This window comes from Poromitra crassiceps (genome assembly GCF_964638095.1).
Source record: "Poromitra crassiceps genome assembly, chromosome: 2".
Lineage (NCBI taxonomy): Eukaryota > Metazoa > Chordata > Actinopteri > Beryciformes > Melamphaidae > Poromitra > Poromitra crassiceps.
The window spans coordinates 37,823,811-37,845,776 of NC_139624.1; positions in this window are offsets into that span (position 1 = coordinate 37,823,811).

A 21,966-nucleotide genomic window follows, 5' to 3' on the forward strand; every position below is an offset into this window, starting at 1 on the left:
CCAGCAGACGAGCGGCTTCGACAGAGCGCCTTTTACTTCTAGGTACCTATGCAAGAAATAGAACGAGGAGGAGGCGGAGAAAGAGAAGAGAGAGAAGAGCACGAAAGGGTGGGGGGGGGGGGAGGGGTGCAAGAACGAGAGCCAAGAAGAGGCAGTGGGTGAGGTGAGGTTATATAGTTAAGTTAAGTTAGTTATCCTTTATTTATCCCCGTGGGGAAATGCATCCTCTGCATTTGACCCATCCTCTACTAGGAACCTTCCTAGAACTAGGAGCAGTGGGCAGCCGCAGTGCAGCGCCCGGGGACCAACTCCAGTTCTTTTGCCAGTGCCTTGGTCAGGGGCACTGACAGGAGTATTAACCCTAACATACATGTCTTTGATGGTGGGAGGAAACCGGAGCACCCGGAGAAAACCCACGCGGACACGGGAACATGCAAACTCCACACAGAAAGGACCTGGGACGGACCGGGGTTCAAACCCGGGACCTTCTTGCTGTGAGGCAACAGTGTTAACCACTGAGCCACCGTGCCGTCCCAGGCAGTTGAGTATACCTGGGGAGGCGTGGCTGTGAACGCCTGATTGATTGTGTGGTCCCGCTAGTGTTGGAGGTCTCAAGACCACATTTTGATGGTCTCGGTCTCGTGCAAGCCAGACTCGGGATTCAATCCTTCAATCGCAACCAATACGTTTCTAATGCTGTAGCCATTCCCCTCACATTCATGCACAAAGGAAGACAACACAGGTCAACAAGGTGGCTGGAGACAAACCACAAATAGCAGAGCAATGGGCTACATGCACAACTCCACTACTTCCTGAAATTAGTACAGCTTCTTTATTTCCTGTCATCACTATTGGATGAACTGATTAATGTCAGGTGTGCTGTCAGTCACAACAATGATCAGGCACACCTGATTAATCAGTACATCCAATAGTGTAGGACAGGAAATAAAGAAGCTGTACTAATTTCAGGAAGTAAAAAAGTTGTGCATGTAGCCTATAGTCTAAAGGTTAAATGGTCGCGTATAAATGGTCTTGAAAATGGTCTCGCATTTGTCTGGTCTTGGTCTTGGTCTTGTCTCGGTCTCGCCCCCCCTCGGTCTTGGTCTTGTCTCGGTCTCGCCCCTCCTCGGTCTTGGTCTTGTCTCGGTCTTGGGTTAGGTGGTCTCGACTCCAACACTAGGTCCCGCTCCTGAAACTCGCTTTACAAGCTTCCATAGGCCAACTTACCGCTTTGGATGATATTTTTACATTTATTTCTTATTTGCTCCCACGTTCTCTTAGCTCCGCTGGAGTTGCAGCTATAACAATAAGGTTTGTGTCATACTCACAGCAGAATATTGTATAAGCAACACATTCATTTCATTGGAATCGCCGCATCAAAGCATACGTCCTCAAAGTGCGCCGTGTGCGCAACGGAAATGGCTGAACTTTCGTGGCAAATCAAGCAAGCTGAATATTTTTTGCCAGCCCTCCTTTCGACAATTATTATGTGCAACAGTGTTGCCCTTTGTTTTTATTATATCTTTAAATTCTTCATATTTCCTTAATATTAGAGTTTTCTCCTCCAGTGTGAAGTAGGCGGCTCTGCTGCTGCTGCTGCCAGACACGGCCGATGACGTGTTGTGATTTGTCAGACGCCGGAGAGAACACCCTTTTTATGTGCGCACGCTCTCAGATGGATTAGAAAAACCTGGATCTACTTACCGAGTTGAGAACCAGAGTCGTGGTATGGGTTAGCTAGATTGCAATGATATGGTTACCAGATCAAGGTACAGATCCTGGATCTGCTTATCCTACATTCGTGGTATGGGCCTCTGTTGCTTTTATGTGTCTAACTACCATGTGTGGCCCTTAATTTATATTTACCGTACATGCAAGCAGCATGGATGTAGCATATCCCTGCGCGCAATAGTTGCTTAGTTTAAGGCAAGCCTCAATATCCAAAATATAATGATAATAATAATAATAATAATAACAACAAATGTTACGTTATTGTTAGTGTTGTGAAAGCTCTGGTTTTGTGCCCTATACCCCCCAGTTCTGGTTGGAGATCAAACAGAAGTGGACATGTTTTATAATCAGTGTCAGAAGGAAGCAGCTTTACGCTGATGTCCAGCTGGAGAGAGAAACGACTGTTCATACTGAGTTGAGAGAGAAGGCCAAATAGGACTACAGCCAACGCAAAGAGAGACAGAGTGAGAGCAAAAGAGGGCGCTAATAGGCCCTTTTCACAGCAACAGTTTTGAGGTGATAAAGCAGGAAGTAAAGCAGGTATAACCAATAACTTTAATAAGGGCCCTTGCACTGGAACACCTACATGGAATGGAACCATCATTAATGGTATTGGTTAGACCTGCTTTACCACCTCAAAACAGTTGCTGTGAAAAGGGTGTATGAGAGCTCTTAGACTTAGAGCAAAGAGAGACGGAAATGCTAATAGCAAGTTCAGAGGGAAAGAGACGAGGGGGGGGGGGGGGCAAGAGAGCATATGTAGGAGAGACAACAAGAGGTGTGTGTGTGTGTGTGAGAGAGAGAGCTTGCCCACTTTTAAATGTTCAAACACTTGGCATGTACTTTACTTTTATTTCTTCTGTTTTATCATTTAGCCACTCACAGCAAGTGTTTACAGGCCACTTAACAAGCCTGCAAACTGCTGACACCAATAAAAATACAAACCCTTGTCCATAAATTGGACGAACAGCGTTCCACTTGTTAAAGCGTGTGTCATCGATTAGTTCTGAAAGTGTTCACGCCGTCTGATTTATTTCTTCTCTATGAATACAGACACATGGGCAAAGGAATACAAGGCCCAATTATCACTCAGCCTTACAGATAGGCTACACAAATACATTTACATACAACCAATCCTTTAGCAGTGCTTTGGGACCTGTTTTGGGTGAAGTTAGATCCACTGTCTCTCTTCACCTTATGTTCATACACGGGTATTGGAGAGGTTTGGCCAGGACCTTGCTGGTTGAAAGGCAGCTAGGGATGATCAGTTCCCACCATCAGCTCTCTCGCTTGTTAGAGAGGTTTGATCTGGGCCTAACCCAACTCCACTCATGGGAGGCACAGCGCAGAGTCCGACTCCACTCGTGGCGATCAAGCTTTGACATCACTGGTGATGTCATAACTCACATCACAGCTTCGATGATGTCATTGTCCAATTGTGATGTCATCAGTTATAGCGTGGTTTCTATTGTGATTGCATCGGTGATGATGACATCTTCGGACAAGAACATCACATCTTACATGATGTCACAGATCGTATTGTGCTGTCATCGTTGCGATGATGATGTCATCACCGAAATGTCATCCAGGAATAGGTCCAGGGAGCTGGCTGGATCTGAAGTCCTGGGTCAGCTCAGCCCTTGGTGACAGCCATTGAATTGGCGTTGACGCGAAAGCTTTGTAACAGCGGGGGTGAGCCAAATACTTCCAATTGTGTTTACACTTCCGGTGGTCACGGCGCGAAATACAACAGAAGAAGAAAGTTGCAGGATGAGGTTAGGCGCTAGTGATGCATGGGTCAGGGTTTTTTAAGGCCCGCCCCAACCCAACCCGTCATTGGAGCCAGCCCGCCCCGCCCTCCCCGTTAAAATATCTGAAAATTCCGAACCCAGCCCAACCCAGCAGCCCGCAACGGCCAATTTAATGTAATATGTCTCCGGACTCAGGAGGAGCACAGCAGAGCTTCCAAGGTGTGCAAAGTAGCTAATAACTCTGTCTCTCTCCCCCCTCTCTCACACACACACACACACACACACACACACACAGACAGACACTCACATGCTGCCTGCACAACAACAGTTGTAGCCTACTGCTCTGGATGAGTTGTGCGGTTGTTTTCATGTCGGTCTTTCTTAAATTAATCCATGGTCTTCAGATAGCGCGACTACACTTCCCCAAAGTGCAGATGGCGTGACCGCAGTGTTTCAAATGGAGGTAGCAGGTAGAGGTAGGCACTAGGCAGGCTACAGAAACAGTTCTTATTCTTCCCCATTTCTTTTAATTACCTCGTGCGCTCTCAATTGTTCACAGCCTACTCACGTTGCAGTAAATTTTACAAATAGTCCATGGGCCAAGGCAAAAATCGGTACCACCTGAGGTGACCGCACGATTTTGTTATTTCTGTCTTCCTACATGTCTCTAGTTTATATTTTGGTATGATAACCCTGCCGATTTGGTAGCTTAAGGATAGTTATCACTCTGTAAACAAACCTACCCCCATATAAATGACAAAACCCTGATTTCTGTATATTAGTCCAGATGATATGTGAAAATGATGTTCCCTTTTTCGTAAAAGCATGAAACTTGGTACGCTTATAGTTTGGGGCCCTGTACAGTTTCAGAAATTGAGCCATCGCAAAAATGCCTTGAGGCGGCCATTTTAATTCTGCCATAAGCAAATTATGTAGTTTGCATCATATCTCCTGAACCACACATGCTAACACTGAAAAGGAGAAGTCTATCCCAATGTGTTCATGGTCAAGGATTACAATGATACCATATAGAACATCATAAACTGTTAAAGTGACTAATCAATGGTGAATTTGATGACGTGAGAAGGAAATGACAGTATCTGATAACCGATGCTATAACTTCAAAGCCATGACCATTCTCTGGCTAAGATGTTTTGATGAGTGATTTGACTTATTATAGACCTTTTGTTAAAATAGCACCCAGGTCCCTCCTAAAGATCCTGGGATTTTCCTTGCCAGATGGCCAAATCCAAGATGGCCACTGGCGCCATGTTAAAAATTTGACTTTTGACCCAGAGCACATAGAATAATGTATGAAGACACTTTTCGGTGTAAGTCAACCACGAGGAATCCGATTCTGACATCAGTTTGACATTATGGCATAGTTTTGACCCAGAATTCCAAGATGGCTGCCATCCAGTATTGTGGAAATTTAACTTTTGAATGGGAAGGTATACTGTGCGTTTGGGGTTTACCACAAGGAAGGAGATTAACAATGGTGGATGTTTTGGGAGTCATTTCAGAATTATGTTCACTGAAAAGATGTTAATGTCAACAATTTTGGTACTGCTGTACCAACTACCCCCAGGATTTCTTGCATTAAAATATTTAATGAATGTAGATAACTAAAATAAGCTCTTTTTCCTAGGCTAGCTAATGTTAGCTTCCCATAGCTCCTTGCAAAGAACCATATCTCGGGAACGGAAGCACCTACAGACACGGGACTGGCAGCATTGGAAAGCTCGTCAAATTTGACATCTAGTAGAAGGTGCGTTGAAGTTACGAAATCAACGCTGAGCAATGTACCCTTTTTTACACATTTTTACATGAAATAGTTCCAACATCAGATGCTCCTAACTCCTAGGAAAATGCCTTAAAATGCATGAAAAAAAATTATGAAGACATCTCCCGACATATATACTACCGTTTAAATTTGGTGCAATTTGGAGGCATTTTTTTTTTCTTCTTCTTCTTCTCCTAATGTTTTTATGTCGAAGCCTTCTTCTTCTTCTTCTTCTTTGAGTTTTATGGCGGTTGGCAAACATATATGTGCATTACCGCCACCTACTGGAGTTTGATATCAGCCAAATGCCTGAGGGGTGGGCGTGGAATCGAAGGCCACGCGAGCCCAGTGCATTGTGGGAACTGTAGGATTTCGGCTCCCCGCACCCGCACCCGCCCCTCCCCCCCCCCCACCCCCCCCCCCACACACACACACACAGAGTGGATTTTGGTTGATTGCTCAGGCTGTGAACAACCAATTTAAAAAATTTCAACGGATTCAAACTCCTTAGGGGCGTGAGATTTAATATATCTTCATATTCCCCACGGGAAAGCCTTCCTTTAACAGTTTATGATGTTCTATATGGTATCATTGTAATCCTTGACCATGAAAACATAGGGATAGAGATCACCTTTTCTGTGTTATCATGTGTGGTTCAGGAGATATGATGCAAACTACATAATTCACTTATGGCGGAATTAAAATGGCCACCACGAAGCATTTTTGTGATGGCTTAATTTCTGAAGATTTACGGGGCCCCAAACTATATGCGTACCAAGTTTCATGCTTTTATGAAAAAGTGAACATGATTTTCACATATCATCTGGACTAATACACAGAAATCAGGGTTTTGTCATTTATATGGAGAAGGTTTTTTACAGAGTGACAACTATCAATAAGCTACCAGATTGGCAGGGTTATCATACCAAAATATAAACTAGAGACATGTAGGAAGACAAAAATACAAAAATTGCGCGGTCCCCTTAGGTGGTACCGATTTCACCATTGGCCCATGGACTAATTGCATTGTATCCTTCTCAAAACACCACTGAATTCACCATTAACTATTCATGTGAACAGTTTATGATGTTGTATAGGGTGTCATTGTAATCCCTGACCATGAAAACATAGGGGTAGACATCACATTTTCTGCGTTATCATGTGTGGTTCAGGAGATATGATGAAATCAGGGTTTTGTCATTTTTTGGGGGTAGGTTTGTTTACAGAGTGATAACTATCCTTAAGCTACCAAATCGGAAGGGTTATCATACAAAAATATAAACTAGAGACATGTAGGAAGACAAAAATAACAAAATTGTGCGGTCACCTCAGGTAGTACCGATATGTCAAAATTTCAGCCTTGGCCCATGGACTAAAATAGATCACAGTCGAGTCCACAACAGAAAATCTGGTGGCAGTTTTATGGACACTTCAAATAATAATTACAGCGAATAATCCTTCCAAAATGTTTGTTTTGAGAGCGCATAGGCTACCTCATTGAAGAGTTTATTTACTCCATCTAGGCTATAGAGAGTGCAGCAGGAGTCTGTGTGTGTACCTACTACGTGTGAGAGTTCACGTCTTTAAGGTTAATTACTCTGCGTGTTTCACTGCTCTAAATTATTTAATAATGTTGCTTTGTCATTGTTAGAGAATGGAATTTCCACTCTTCATCCGCTAATGTATATAAACCAAATTAATATTTAATAACCCATACATTCTCTGTCAATATGTATTGTCAGAGGACTGAATCTCAATGTACACATTCTGATATGTTATATACAGAGTCCAAATATTCAGCCACTATTGACAGTTTAACATAATGCTTTATACTGTAAGGCAGGACAGAGGAGGAAAAGGCAGAGAGGAGGGGGGGATAAATGTGTGTGCGTCGTGGAGTCTAACAGAGTTATCAGTTGTTATTGGACACGATGCACTGCCCAAGGTCTCAGCAAAAGAGAGAAGTCCTCAATGCCACTGGGGTGAATCTATATGTGTGAGATGTCATGTCATGTTAACCTACAGCACTAACTATGCGTATGCAACTACTAGCCCACTGACCAGGAAAGGCCCATGGAACTTATATTTTCTCCAACAGTCATGTTCTGAGCCTGCCCCGCCCGCACCCGCGATATTTTCATAATTTGCCAACCCAGCCCGCCTGCGGGGTGGCCCAGCCCGCGGAACCCGGTGGGTTCTGGGTGACCCGCGCATCACTGTTAGGCGCGCTTCTACCCAAGCAGCCCAGCAGGCTGGTCCGGTGCCCTCAGAGGGCAATCTTAGAGACTGAGGCTTCAGATGAACATTCAAAAGAGACTGGAACACACGGATCAAGTGTATTTTTTTGTATTCTTGACTAAGGTTTCGACAGTGTGTCTTCATCAGAGTCATAAAAAGCAATGACATTTTGTCTTTTAAATAGCCTCCCAACAATTAAAGCTGATCCAGCTGGAAGAAGAGGGAGGATGTGAAAAGTGGACATGATTGACATGATTACATCATTGCAGAGAGAGGAATACATGTTTAAAGTTACAAGAAATTACAACAACAACAATTATGCAAAAGATCATAAATGCAACATCAAAGTTGTAAAAATGCATGATTCATAATTACAGTAGCCTAATTACAGGTAGGCTATAATAAGTTTTGGATCCCCTAAATTCACCTTATCAAATAAATAATTAGAAGGAAGGAGAGGGGCGAGGTGGGGCGGTGCACTCATTGGGCTTAAGACCTTCACACCATTCAGTCTCTCTCGCTCCTCACTGATACACCTTTTCTTCCGTTTGTTTGTTTAATGTAGTTTGTTGTCTAGTTATTTCCCCTTAGTTTTAGTTAATAAATTATAGTTGCCAAGCTGGGGCCGGGTGTCACAGCACGGCTCCCTGGGGACAGGTGCAGTGAGGTGGAGCCAGGGGCGTCATGCAAACCAACAATCTGAGGGGGCGAACTCGGGCGCCGCCCAAAGGGCGGCAAAAAATTTGGGGGGTTGGAAACCAGATTTAGAGGAATATCTAATTTTAAATTAACAGACTGAGCAGGTGTAACCATAAGACTATTTTCCAAACTGCTCAGCCTCCTGGAAAGATCCATAATCACCAGACTAAGTACATTGCCACTGCCCAGGCTCAATGGACTTGACAAAAAAGGGAGACCACATGTTTCAAAGCAATGTAACACAATGTTTATTTTGGCTGGTATTGCCTTTTCAGAAGGTAGAAATCTTTCCTCTAGAGCAGGGGTTCCCAACCTTTTTTGTGCCAAGGACTGGTAGATACATGGGAAAAAAAGTCGCGGACCGGTTGTCAATTCTAATGGTTTTAGTTATATATATTTACTCACCAGGTGGCGACAAAGGGTAAATAACAGCCTTTTGTGTTGTACTGTATGTAGCCTATACAGTATTTATGTTTTTGTTTTAACTACAAACATACATAAACGTAAACTTGAAACTATGTTTCAACTACTATACACAGCCTATAATATTATAGCCTGTTTATTAAAAAAAAAAATTTTTTTTTTTTTTTTTTTTTTTTTACCTCTCAAAAATCTGAGGGGGCAATTGCCCCCTCAGTTACAATGGGCATGACGCTTCTGGGTGGAGCGACCGCTGGTGTCTCTCCGGCTGCCTCTCGGCTCAGACTGAACCCTGGTCAAACAGCTTGCAAAAGGCTTTTGACTGATGCGAAAAATGCAGAAAATCTTAACTTTAATGACGGATGGAATTTTCTGAGTCAGTGTGTAATAGTGAGGGACACAACATGAGGTCGTATTTATTTTTAGACGTGCAACCATTATGGACGGGGAAAAAAAAGACTGTACAAAGACCTTAACTGAAAGACTGACCGGTTTGCATGGAATGGGACTCACTGGCCAAGTGATTGGTTAGCTGACTGATTGCTTAGCTGTCTGTCTATTTCATTGGGTGAATAAATCATGTCGACTGACAAGCTGAGCTGACTGAGAAACACTCTAGCTGGTGAAAGTGCTAGAAGTGTTAGTGGAGCTTGGAATGCTAGTTCTAGAAATCTAGAACTTCTATTTGTGCAGAATGCAGGTCTAGCATATTGAGCAGTGAAGAGTTGACATAGTAACATGGAAAAACTGTTATGTTCATATTTTCAAAGTCCCCATTCTTGCTGGAAAACAGTATCTTTCATAACCTCATGTTGCATTAGTAAGCGTAATAATTTTCCAACCAATAAAACCATTGCCATTTTTGAACAGCCTCGCCCCTCTGCACCCACCCATCGAATAAAATTGCCTTTCTCCCCGCAACTCATATCCATTTAGACTTTTGAATGATCCCTCACTGTATTATCTCCTGAACCCGACATCCTGTTTCAACAGGAAATGCATAAAATAATCAAGGGAGTAAAGGTGCCATTTCATGGAGTCTACTACTACTGAAAATACTTATTGTTGTTGTTATATGACTGACAATCATAAAGAAACATCAAGTAAGATGAGTCAGACAGAAGTTTCAAATTTTAAGCTCACAAAATGTAATTCGCATATTATGCGTGTGCGCGCAGGCCCGGTTTTACAGGTGTGGTGTGAAAAAAGAATGCAAGCGGACTTGGGTTTCTTCAGTATCAAACATTTAAATCTTTAATTCCTATTAAAATGCATTCTAAACAAGGGGAAAGGGTAGTGGAATAATTTAGGCTTAAAGGTCAGCATGCTGCTTGGTCTGCTCCTCTGGATTCTCCCCTCTGCACAGGTGAGAGGACAGATTTACAGTAAGTGCAATTGAATCGGCAGCATGGCAGGCAGACGCTCCTCCTCCATTGGTCTGTCTGTCACTAGTCTGATTCCTTGGCCTAAATAAAGTGCAACAAGAGGGGTGCAAGAGCATGCATTGCACCATCAGTTGACCCTGTAGCGGGAAACATGCATCAGGTGTAAAATAATAATAATAAAGAACTCCAAAAGGAACTATGAAAAACAGCCTTGATTGTAGACTGCATTTTTCGTTTTCTTCAATGGAGTCTTTCTTTCAGTGTGTGGTATGTGTGTCTGACGGTCTCCTACTTTGTGTTGGTTTGTGATTCTATGGGTGCGTTCGGAAATTCAATCTGACGCTCTGCACGAAAATGAGAGTGCGGCTGTTCAAAGAGGCAGAGCGTGCTCTTTCTGTATGAATTAACGAACGGGTCATTAGTTTTAGAAACACATGCTACTGGCTAGCAGTTAGCTAACTGCTACACATACAAACAGCTCACTCGTATCTGCTCTCAGCTCCTCTCCTCCGGTCTCTTCTCTTCCCCTGTGTTTTTTTTTTTACCATTTTAGCAGTTCATCATCTCTTGGCACTCTTGACGCTCCATCTCCTCAGACGGAGTGCAGAGAGTGCGCTCTGCCACTCTGAGAGTGTAGCGCTCTGAATCTGTATTCCAACAGCGCTCCCAATTTACGAACGGTCCAGTTTGTGCCAGAATGCGTGGCTGCGCCCTCGGAGTGCTATTTCCGAACGCACCCTATATGTGGGCAGGCTACCCTTTTGTGTGTGTGAGTGTGTGTGTGTGTGTGTGTGTGTGTGCGCGCGTGCGTGCGTGCGCGCGCGCGCGTGCCCAGGTCAGAATAGAGGGAGCGATACTCTTGAGCCAAAGAAAGATAATCAACTCCATCATCTGCTCTCACCTCTAGAGTCAGACTGAAGGTGTTCCTCCTCTCCCTCCCATCTCTCTATTCGTTTTCTGTACTGGAACTGTACCACCATGGACCGCAGGGCGCTACGGAGAGTGAGACGCGCGGCCCAGCACGTAACAGGATGTGAGTTGCCAGAACTGCATGAACTGTATAACCAGCGGTGCCTCAGGAGGTCCCTGAAGATCATCAGACACAAACCATCCCCACAACAGCCTGTTCTCCCTGTTACCCTCAGGGAGGAGCAGGGTTGGGGAGTAACGGATTACATGTAACGCCGTTACGTAATCTGATTACAAAAAAACGGTAACTGTAATCTGTCACAGTACATTTTAAGATGTGTAATCTAGATTACAGTAACGGGGGTATAGTAACGGCGTTACAGGCGGGATTACATTCGCCCTTGCCTCTTCATTAATTTTACAAAATAACAACAAAAAACGGTGTAGCCTGGTGCCAGTGAGTGACTGACTGTGACGAGGATGAGCGAGGCGGCGCAACAGCAGCAGCTGCAGGCAGCATCATGATGACAGAGGCACCCGCCTGTGGTGCCTCCTCCCACGAGTGCATTCACCTCATGGAAATATAACAAGCATTTCACTTTTACGTTCGCTCAGTGTTTAGACAGATCAAGCGTCTTCCACATGTGGAAGGCGCTTGTGTGTGGGGCTGTCAGCTGAACCAACACCCGTGCTGACAAATGCTGCTCTAGTCTGCATCATAGACGGTCTGCATGAGGCGAGAGGTTTTTACTTTCACTTACGGCCACATTCCACTGAGTCCGTGTTCGGTCCGTCTGCGCTGCGGTACGGCTTCGGAGCCGATACGTTTCCACTCTAATCATTGTGTCAACTCCCACCTACTCCGCTGCGTTGCGTGTCTACTCCGTCCCAGCTCCGACGATCCGGAGCTCTCCGAAAAAGATACGCAAGGCTTCTATTTTTCACGGATGTCGGAGCAAAGCTGCAGCAAGTTGGGTCACCAGGCATGGAGTCAACAGGGCAGAAGTGCTTACAGCATTTCACGTCGTGTTTCAAGATTAAAGCAACAAGCTGCGTCTTCCACTCCACATCATGAAAAATACCCATAACGTAAATTAAAGTGGTCTTAAAAATAACTCTTGTTGTATTCTCCTTAAATCATGTTGGTATAAACATTCTTATCTGGTTATCAATGGTAAAACATGCTTCATCTAATTAAATAAGGGTTTTAGCCAGGACTCGTCTCTTGACCAGGACTCCCTGGAAGAAGAGATCTTGTATCCCAATGGGACATTCCTGGATTTAAAAAAAAAAGTAATCCAAAAGTAACTGAAAGTAATCCCTACTTTACTTTTAAATAGTGGTAATCGGATTACGTTACTAAGTACAATTTTTAACAAGTAACAAGTAACTTTAAGGGATTCCTATTTAAAAGTAACCTACCCAACCCTGGGGAGGAGATACAGGGTTCCAAAAGCACGCACAAATCGCTTGAGGAACAGTTTCTTCCCGCAGGCCACGAGACTCCTTAACATACACAAATAGTGTAGTAGCCGTACTGTACCATACTGTAGCTGCTACCATTACGTATGTCTAATGTTTAATTGTATGTTTAATAAGGTATATGCTATTTGCACCTGTATGTCAAATACGTCGAATTTAAAATGTTTAACACGTTCACTGCCATTGGCGAGTCAACTCGTCAAGCAGAAACCAACGGTTGACTGCCAATGGCGAGTCAACTCGTCAAAAAAAAAAAAAAAAAATTTTGACGGTGGGACGTTGATCTAACCCTTTTACATCTCCTATATAAATATGGGAGCCACCGAACGTGTACAACCCATTCCACCGACCCACTAAGTGGCGACAGTGCTCTCCAGACTATTGAAAGCCAGCCAAAACTGCAGGGAAAAGCGTGAGGAAGCCATTCTCATACTGTAGGCGAAAACGCTTTCGCGCTGGAGCACAACGGTGGCGCACAACGGTGGGGGGTTCCAAAAATAGACTGGGTGGAACACACTTTGAAACACGCAGCATAAAGCCCAGAATCGCAAAAGCTTCATCAAAGCTCTCAACCGAAACCCCAAGAAACGAGCGAGCCCATCCAGACTCGCCCGACGAGGGGCAGCCAGGCAGCACAGACAACAGAAACGAGCTTGTGACACGCCCGCTGCAGCCACGGAGGGAGGAGGCGAACACACACGGAGGGAGGAGTTTGAAGGAGAGGGGGGTTTCCTGCTGTTATGGAGGAAATTACTGTTCAAAACTATTGTTTAGATGTCTGACGTCTTACTGATGCCAAAAATAAATGGTTAATTTTGTGTTCACAAAATCCTAACAGAAAAGAATCCTCGGCTCTTGAAAGATGAGCCAGAATCCTCAAAAAAAAAAACTTGGCAGAAGCTACCTACAGTATTGAAAAAACGGCTGGCAGTGAATGTGTTAAGCACGTCTAAAGTATGCACATGACATGTGCACCTATGTGCAGTGAATATGCCACTGTCTCTGACTTGTCTTATCACTATACTGCCTTATTGCGTGTTGTGTCTCTTGTTGTTTTTGCACTCATATGCCCTGTTATATTTGTACTATGTTGTAAACGGAGTCCACAGCACAAGAATTTCACACGTGATACTTGTACCATGGAGTGACAATAAAAATCTTGAATCTTGAATCTCTATCCCTCCCCCTCTCTCTCTCTCTCTGCGGTTATGCTATGAACTGATCGCCACTACATGTCACAATCCTATCCTGGGTCCTCCTCAGTCTCCAGCCCTCCCAACAGACAGCCAATAGTTCCTCAGTTGGTTCAAAACACAGCAGTAGGCTTCTAACCAACTCCAACAGAGGAGATCACATCACACCCATTCTAACTTCTTTGCACTGGCTGTCGTTATTTTAGAATTGAGTTTAAGATTCTGCTGTTGACCTTTAAAGCCTTGTATGGTCCGGCTCCCAGCTATATTCTTGATATATTAGTTATTATTAGAACCGATGTGCAGCCTAAGATCATCATATAAGGTCCTTCTTGCCCTTCCAAAACACCTTGCTACTAAGGGTGGAAGGGTGTAGCATGAATCAAGAAATAACCCATATTTTTGTTGTGGTCTGGAAGGGGCGGGGCTAGGGAATAGGGGCTGTAGCTATAGATATAGGAATGCCATACAGAGTCGGATTCGAGGGGTGGGACCGGGTAGGGGAGAGGGTAAGGGGATGTGGGTGGTGGGATGGGGTTGGGGGGCTCAAGGAAGGGAGGGCTATGGAAAAGGGGACATAGCTAGGGATAGGAAGGTCATAGAGAGTCAGAGTTTGAGGGTTAGGGTAGGGGTGGGTGCATAAGGTTAGGGGTAGCACCATTTTCCATGTTGACAACGATTGGCTGTGTTGATGAGGTAAAATTTGCATCATTATGACAGCAGACTGGCTTTGGCAGAGGTCTGCTCAGCGTTGCCAGACGTACGATAATTATCGTATTTGTACGATAATTTCGACCTCTGTACGATGTACGATCAATAATCCCAAAATCCCCCAAATGTACGATAATTTAATGATTTTGTGACACTTAGACGAATCCTACGTCTATCACTCTATCTGTTTATACAATCATCTCTTCAAACAACATATTTGCAGCCAATACGTGCAGGGTGTTTTGTTGTTGTTGCAACACAGGCTGAGATCACAGTGTTGAAAAATCGTGCCAAGTCCAAAAAGTAGCCTGTGATCAGCCGCAGCCCCCCCCGACAGAGGCGCGCCGAAGGCGCGCCGCGCTGGGGAGGGGGCGTACGATAATTTCACTCCAAAAACGATAATTTTGACCCTCTGGTACGATAATTCAACATTTGCCATCTGGCAACACTGGGTCTGCTCTCGGAGTGCATTTTTAGTTTATTATTAGTCTATCACTTCACATACTCTCCCTCTCTGTTTTTTGTCCATACTCCCTTACTCTCCCATTCGCCGCACTACTCAGTCTCTCTCTCTCTCTCCCTCTCTTTCTTGCAGTCTCTCTCTCTCCCTCTCAGTCTGACTCCACGTGCCTGTTGTTTTGGGAGAGGAGGAGGGTTAGAGAAGGTCACTGTAGAGATAAGTGGAGCTTGTATCAGTCTGGGATCTCCTCCCCTCCAGATTGGTTTCCTCCTGCCCTCTATTCACACGCATGCATAATTCATCTCTCTATTTTTCTCTAATTGTCACTTTCTCTTGCCCTCCTCCCCCCTCTTGTTCACAGTATCGCTCTTTTGCTCTGCTTTTTGTTTCCTGCTCGCTACTGTCTCTGCTCCCCCTGTCTCCCATTTATTTGGCTCTCCCTCCTACAGTAGGCCTACTTCTTTATCTTTCTCAGTCTCCCCTCTCCCTCTTTCTTCTCATCTATCTCTCTCTTTTGGTTCATCACTGCTCTCTCTCTCTCTCTTGTTAAGTCATAGGTTTGCAGATAACAAGTGAGACTGTGAACTGGGTGTGCAGTGCGGAGCTGTGGTGATGTAACAAAGTCAAAACAAGTAAAGCTGTGTGTGTGTGTGCGTGCGCTCGTGCATGTGTGTCCTGCGTGCGGCGTGCCTGCTACCTGCATATTTAATCTACAGTAGCCTATGTGCAAATGTGTATTTTATCTTTCATGCCTAAATTTGTGATCAAGTTTGTGTGTGTGAGTGTGAGTGTGTGCGTGCACGCGTATCCGTATGTGTGCGTATGAATGTGCTTGTTTTCACGCATGCCTGTGTGTAATCGTTTATGGTAGGAGCTGGCAAGTGGCAAGTGAGAAACGCGTCATCTCCGACCTACGTGCGTTCGAGCTTCAGGGTCTCGCAAAACCATGGATGCTAATAGCCGTTAGCTGTCTAAGCTAACAGCTAATAACAACATTAATGTTTAGTTGTATGAGTTTAACCAACTATTGTATTGGTATGCTGATTGGTCTGAAAGCTTACTATTATTGAAAAGAAAAGAAAAATGTGTCAAAAATGTGTTTTAAATTCTTACCATCGTGGGCGCCATGTTGAAATGATGTCAAATGATGCGCTGGGAGCAACTGGGGGTTGAGAAATCCAAGTTTGCAAGTAGGTAGGACCTCCCAGTTAACGTGGAGTTGTATTTAATTTTTGGTAGTAGCAACTGGCAATTTGCCACTTGCCAGTTATAAATGAATGCAGCATAAGTGTGTGCTCGAGGCCTACTCCCAGTTATTGCTCTATGTCTACGCTACATCATCGTAACTCTAACCCACTGTTAGTGCTCTAATTTTGAGCTATAGACTCAGTTTATTGCAACCCAATGTTTTGTGCTGTCATAAAAAATTACACTAGAACTTCCCCCTCCGCAGATGATACAGTTTCTACTGTAGCCTACTACACTATGCACACGCACACACACACACACACACACACACACAGACACACACGCCAAGTCGTTTACCTGCCGAATTGCCCCTAACAAATTAGGCTAAATAAGTCTGTGTAGGTGTAAGTGCGGTACTTCATCATTTTCCCTGGCAATGGTTATTGCCCCCCCCCCATTTCCACTCAATGCGAAACCGGCTGCCTAGTTGAATTATGTATCTATGTATGTTTGTTTGTTTCATTACAGCAGCAGATGTCTCAGCTAGAATAATGGAGGGCTTTAGAGCTATTCTGCTCTCTGGTTGAAAAGATGATGAGCACTTTGGGGTCTTTTGGCTCAATATGAATGAAACCTTCAGACAATGCTGCACACAGCAGCAGCGGTATAATCTACTCAGCAGCAGCGCAAGGTCAGGAATGGCCTCATTGTTCAATAGGAGTGAAACAAGTCTCTATTTCTGCTCTCTATTTCTCCATGTCATCATCTGTGCGCCCTCAGCCATAATCGTGTTTCATCCAGAATTTAATATCTGTGTTTTAGACCGAGTTTCTTTCTTTTATATGATCTGCAGTACTTTAATCATTTGATTACGACCCACATACACAGATGACACACACTTATGCCATGCGTCTCTTATTCACCCACACACATGCTTTTAGTAAAGGCAAACTCAGACAGCCCCACACATACAGTTACCTGCATAACCTCCATAACATGCATTTACACCAGTTTCAACCTTGAATTCCTCTCAGAATGGTATGAGGACAGGATTGTCAAATTGTAGCCTATTGTATTTTGGGTAATGCACACCCAGGCTGTGGGGAAATATTGAATGGTCACTACACTGAATGTATAAAAATGTCTTTATCATCTGCAAATACTTCCCTGTCTACGTTTTTTAAAGATTATTTTATGGGGAATTTCTTCTTTAGACAGTGAAGAGAAAGTCAAAGACTGTGCAAGTGCCATTTTGCATTCCCAATTGAATTGAACTGACTTGAACTGATTTCTCAGAGGTTGACAAAATGAATGCAGAAGCTACAGACTCAAAGGAAGCCTCATGGGAGAATAATGCTTCTTCTTCCTAACCATCAGTTTCATATTGGTTTTCCTATCCAGGGCTTAGGGATGAAACGGCAATGAGGCACACTCTTTCCTGCTCCTAGATCCTCATACAAGCCACACATTTTAGATCTAGCGAAAAGCAATATTGCTCTATAATACTAACTTTATTACTAGGCTGCTTCCCCATTCCAAGCTATCGCTACACAAAGCATAGAGCGAATGCAGGATTGAGGGTGTCAGCAGACTGCAGGCCCAGGTGGAGTTGTCTTCTGGATCCCAGTGTCTGGCTTCATGTCTGGGTCACAGTCTTCTCCTCCTCCCCCTCTCTGGTTAGAGGCCACAAGACTCCCTGGTGGTCTGTAATGAGCTGTGAAGTCAGCAGTTACTACACACATACTCACACACAGAACTGTGCCTGTCTACACATTAACATACACTTGTGCCCAAGCACCCACATACAGTACTACAGTATGCACAATCACAGACTATTTCCCACACTCACACACACACACACACACACACACACACACACACACACACACACACACACACACACACACACACACCAAAGAGCAGACAGACCCTTTGAGGCAGGATTAATTAATGAAGCAGAGAACAAGGCTTTGGCCGCTGCCTCCCTCTTCTCTCGTCCTCTTCCTCTTCTCTCTCTCTTTCTTTGCCTCTACTTTCTTATTCTCTCCGTCTCCTTGTATACCTCTCTTTTTCTCTCCCTCTGTCATTCTGTATACATCTCTCATATCAACTATGTGACTTTTTTCTCCTTCTGTTGTCCCACTTGAACTCAGAAAAGTTGTGTGTGGTAAACAAAACATCTGTCACACTAAAGATTCAACTCAGTTACTGGTTAACGATGGACTGATTATCGAGCATCCACACCACACACACACACTGTGTAAGGATGCTGGTATTGAGTGTGTGGGTGCTTAGCAGACCCCCTACTTGTCACTCATGACAATTAGGGCAATCACCTAATTAAAAAATCCAGCACCGTCAGGTCACCCGCACAGCCCAGGGGCGGAAGCCATTGTTCATCCATTATTATTATTATTATTATTATTATTGTCTCCGTTGGTTCCTCCCCGATTCTACGTACTTATCACATCACTTATATAGCCTCAGACTGATTACATCATCACTGAACTATAGCCTCAGCCTTAGGGCAATCAGCCTTAGGGCAATTAGGGCAATTCATCTGCATAATTAAAAAAATCCAGCTCCATCAGGTCACCCATACGGGTGCTCTTTACACTTCCTGAAAGTTCCAGCCCGATCGCACGTAAAACGGCATTGCTGTGGCCGGAATCGCTGTGTCCGGCCAGAATTCTTGAAACAAACAGGCAGACAGAGTCCACATTGCCAAATTTATATATAGATTGTATACCATCAATACTTAAATGTTTTCCACTGCAGTCACGACTGCATTCCCTGTCCCCTGCCTGGGAGGAAAATACAAGGAGGAGATAAAAAACCTGGTCAGTGACATTTTGTATTGTTTTGGTACAAACAGTGATGACCAGACCAATGAAAATAAGCACTGTCACCTGTGTAACCCAAAGTTTGAATGTTCTGTCATGCAAGACCCCTTCTTGGTTTTCCTAGCCCCTGCCACTCTCTCACTGTACCACAGTGGCACCTGCTGGCCACCTGAGGAACTACAGCTATTATCTTACAGCCTCAAATGTGAGTTAGTGAAACAGTCCAAATACAAGCAATTAAAATGCACACCCATGCATGAGATGCACTCAAGCACACTCACAAATGCATTCAGTCATAGAGTACATGCGGCCACACACACACACACACACACACACACACACACACACGTGCGCGTAGACACACACGCGGAATGTATGCACACACACACACACACACACACACACACACACACACCCAAAAGTACACACACACTACAGTTCCTCAAAAAAATTAATAATAACTTCATTATCTTCCCTCGCACTTGCATGAAAAAGAATACGCTGAGGGGAAATGGTTTTCAGTTGGTGCTTTTGTTTGCTTTCACTGTCTGAGCAGTAAATGACATTCCCACTGTGTTTATATAGCCAGTGGATGAAATTCCATCCATCTGAGCAAGCGGCCCTGCGGGCGACAGAGCAGAGTGGAGGACAAGGCAAAGAGAGATCGCGCTCATAGATATAGTAATCTCTTTCGATCTCCCTACTCCCTCCCAAAGGATACAGCTGGTGTTTTAAATACATTTATCGTCAACAGCGAAAATTACAAAATTAACAATGTGTTTGCTCTACTCCCATTCCTTAGTGTAACCCAGGGTTAAATTAGGGGTTAGCTATAGTTTTTTACATTTTATTTTAAGTAAAAGCTAATTTTTCAAGCTCTTTTATTTTATTATGAACCACCATGTGACTGTCAACCTACCTACTGCAATACCATATACCTACCTGTTTACTTACCATACCAGTTGACCTGCCAAATGCTTACCTGTTGTGTACCTGTATGTATGTATGTATGTATGTGTGTTGTTTTATTTATTTTATTACTTACCTGCTATATTTACCTGCTGTGTGATTATTGTATTTTTATTTTATTTGAATTGAACGTTGAAGTGAATTTTTAGCCATTGGGTGGCTACGCCACCATTTTCCACCACTGTGGACTACCAAAAGTGGGACAGTACACCCAAGGACTGCCAAAGGGTTTGCCAATGTACCTTGCTAGCCAGCCTGGTTGGAAGGCATGTCAAGACATGTCACCAGGAGTTCATTAATGCAGTTCTCACGGAGCGGGACTGTGATTGGAGGGATGTGGCCGCAAAGGTGGGCACAACAGAGACTGCGGTAAAACGGGCATAGGGGATTGGTGGAGTGGCACAGGGAGAGGGCGGAGCTACGGAGTTTTCGGGAGAGGAGAAAGTTTTGGAGTCAGTCTGATCTGGGAGTGAAAGGAGAGACATTGCGTGAATTTACTGCAGAAGTTTAGAGAAGTATTAGTTAGCTGGCGTTGCTCCTGCCTAGCGTGTGGAAGTTTGGCACTGGTAGGTGGTATGGAGGTGGCCTCAAGCTACTAAGGACTTTTAAGAACTTTGCTGGAAGAAGAGCAGTCTGTCCACCGTTCACGGATAGTGAAGAGCGGAGCCGTTCTCCACTGATTAGCTCAGTCAGTGGGTATGTCGTGTTAACTGGCTCTCGCCAGATCAGTGAGTCCACATTAGTTAACCGGCACGAGAGACCAGCGTCAGCACTGTGTTTGACAGAAGCGCAGAGTAAAGCGGACACCGGTGGATTTCTCCCGTTTCTCAGCCCAGCTCCACAGAAGGACTGCGCCCGATATCCACATCTCTCTCTCTGGCCACGGGAGTTTCACTCACCTGTCCCCCGTCTGATTCATTTGCCCGCAGCCCGCCACCACCTGTTCAGGTACAGTCCGTGTGTATTTTTTTGGCTCTGAAAAGAGTGAAGAGGCTATTCTGCCAGCCACAAGGAACTCACACCAAAAGCGCAGTACTGCAACGGGGTGGGATAAGTAATTTTGTGTGCTTTGCGGGGACTGTGTATATTGGCCAGTTGCAGCTAAGTGTGTGTGTGTGTGTGCGTGGTGTATGCAAGGTGGGCCCACATAATTGTTTATTTTACAACTGGTGTTATTGATAGTCATTATAAGTAATCAAACATTACAGTACATGCTGTTTGATGATTTATTTTGTTTATTGCATTTTTCCATTGCATATTTCTTTTAGTATTGACATTTCATCTGTGAGGTGATTTTGTAATATTGAAGGCCTGATTTCTGAAAGCAGGACAGTAAATTCACAGGTACCAATACACCTTACAGTACAGGACTGGTGTATTGTTTATTTGTTTATTACCATTTCTGAGGGTATTCATAGCTGTGAATAGCATTTCTTTTGTGGAGTGTTTCATTTCATTGTTGCTTACATCCTGAAAGAAAAAAGAAACAAAGTATTATTAGCACTGTTATTATTTGTTAGGCAATTGTATAATTAAATTCTGGTTTTATATTTTTCTATACTTACCTGGTAGCGTGATATTATTACTTTTCAGTGTATTTCACTTACCTGAGGGTATTTCCTATAAGAGAAAGGGGGAGAAATATAATTAGTATCTATAGTTATTAGGGATTAGAAACACATTGAGGATACATTATACATTAGTCTATAGGATAAGGTATATTAATGGGGCATTGTTTAGTAAGTATTTAGAGTACAGTAGAGGTAATTATAATTTAAAGGGCACTTACCTTGAATTTACAGGTCCCCTCCACTGTCATTATTAAAGGGGCATTTCTAATACAAAGATAAATCAAACAAAAAACCTAAAGGGAAAAAGTCCTATATAGACTCATAGGCAAAGAACTCGGGAAGCACTAAACCTATTAGCTCATAGGGGTACACAAGTGCTACATAAAATGGGGGCTCGTCCGGGATTTCTTTGTATTTAGAAGTAGAAGTAACCCAGAAATAGAAGTAACCCAGCAATAGAAGTACTAGTTATAATTATAGATATTGAAAATGGAGTCGCAAGTCGATTTAGTAGCTGAGCTGCACGAATGGTGTGAAGGAGAGCACTTAGATGAGGCCCATGCACTTATGGTTCTTCTGCCTGAGGAGCTAGAAATAGACAAGGTAGAACACACACTAGAGACAGTGAAGTGT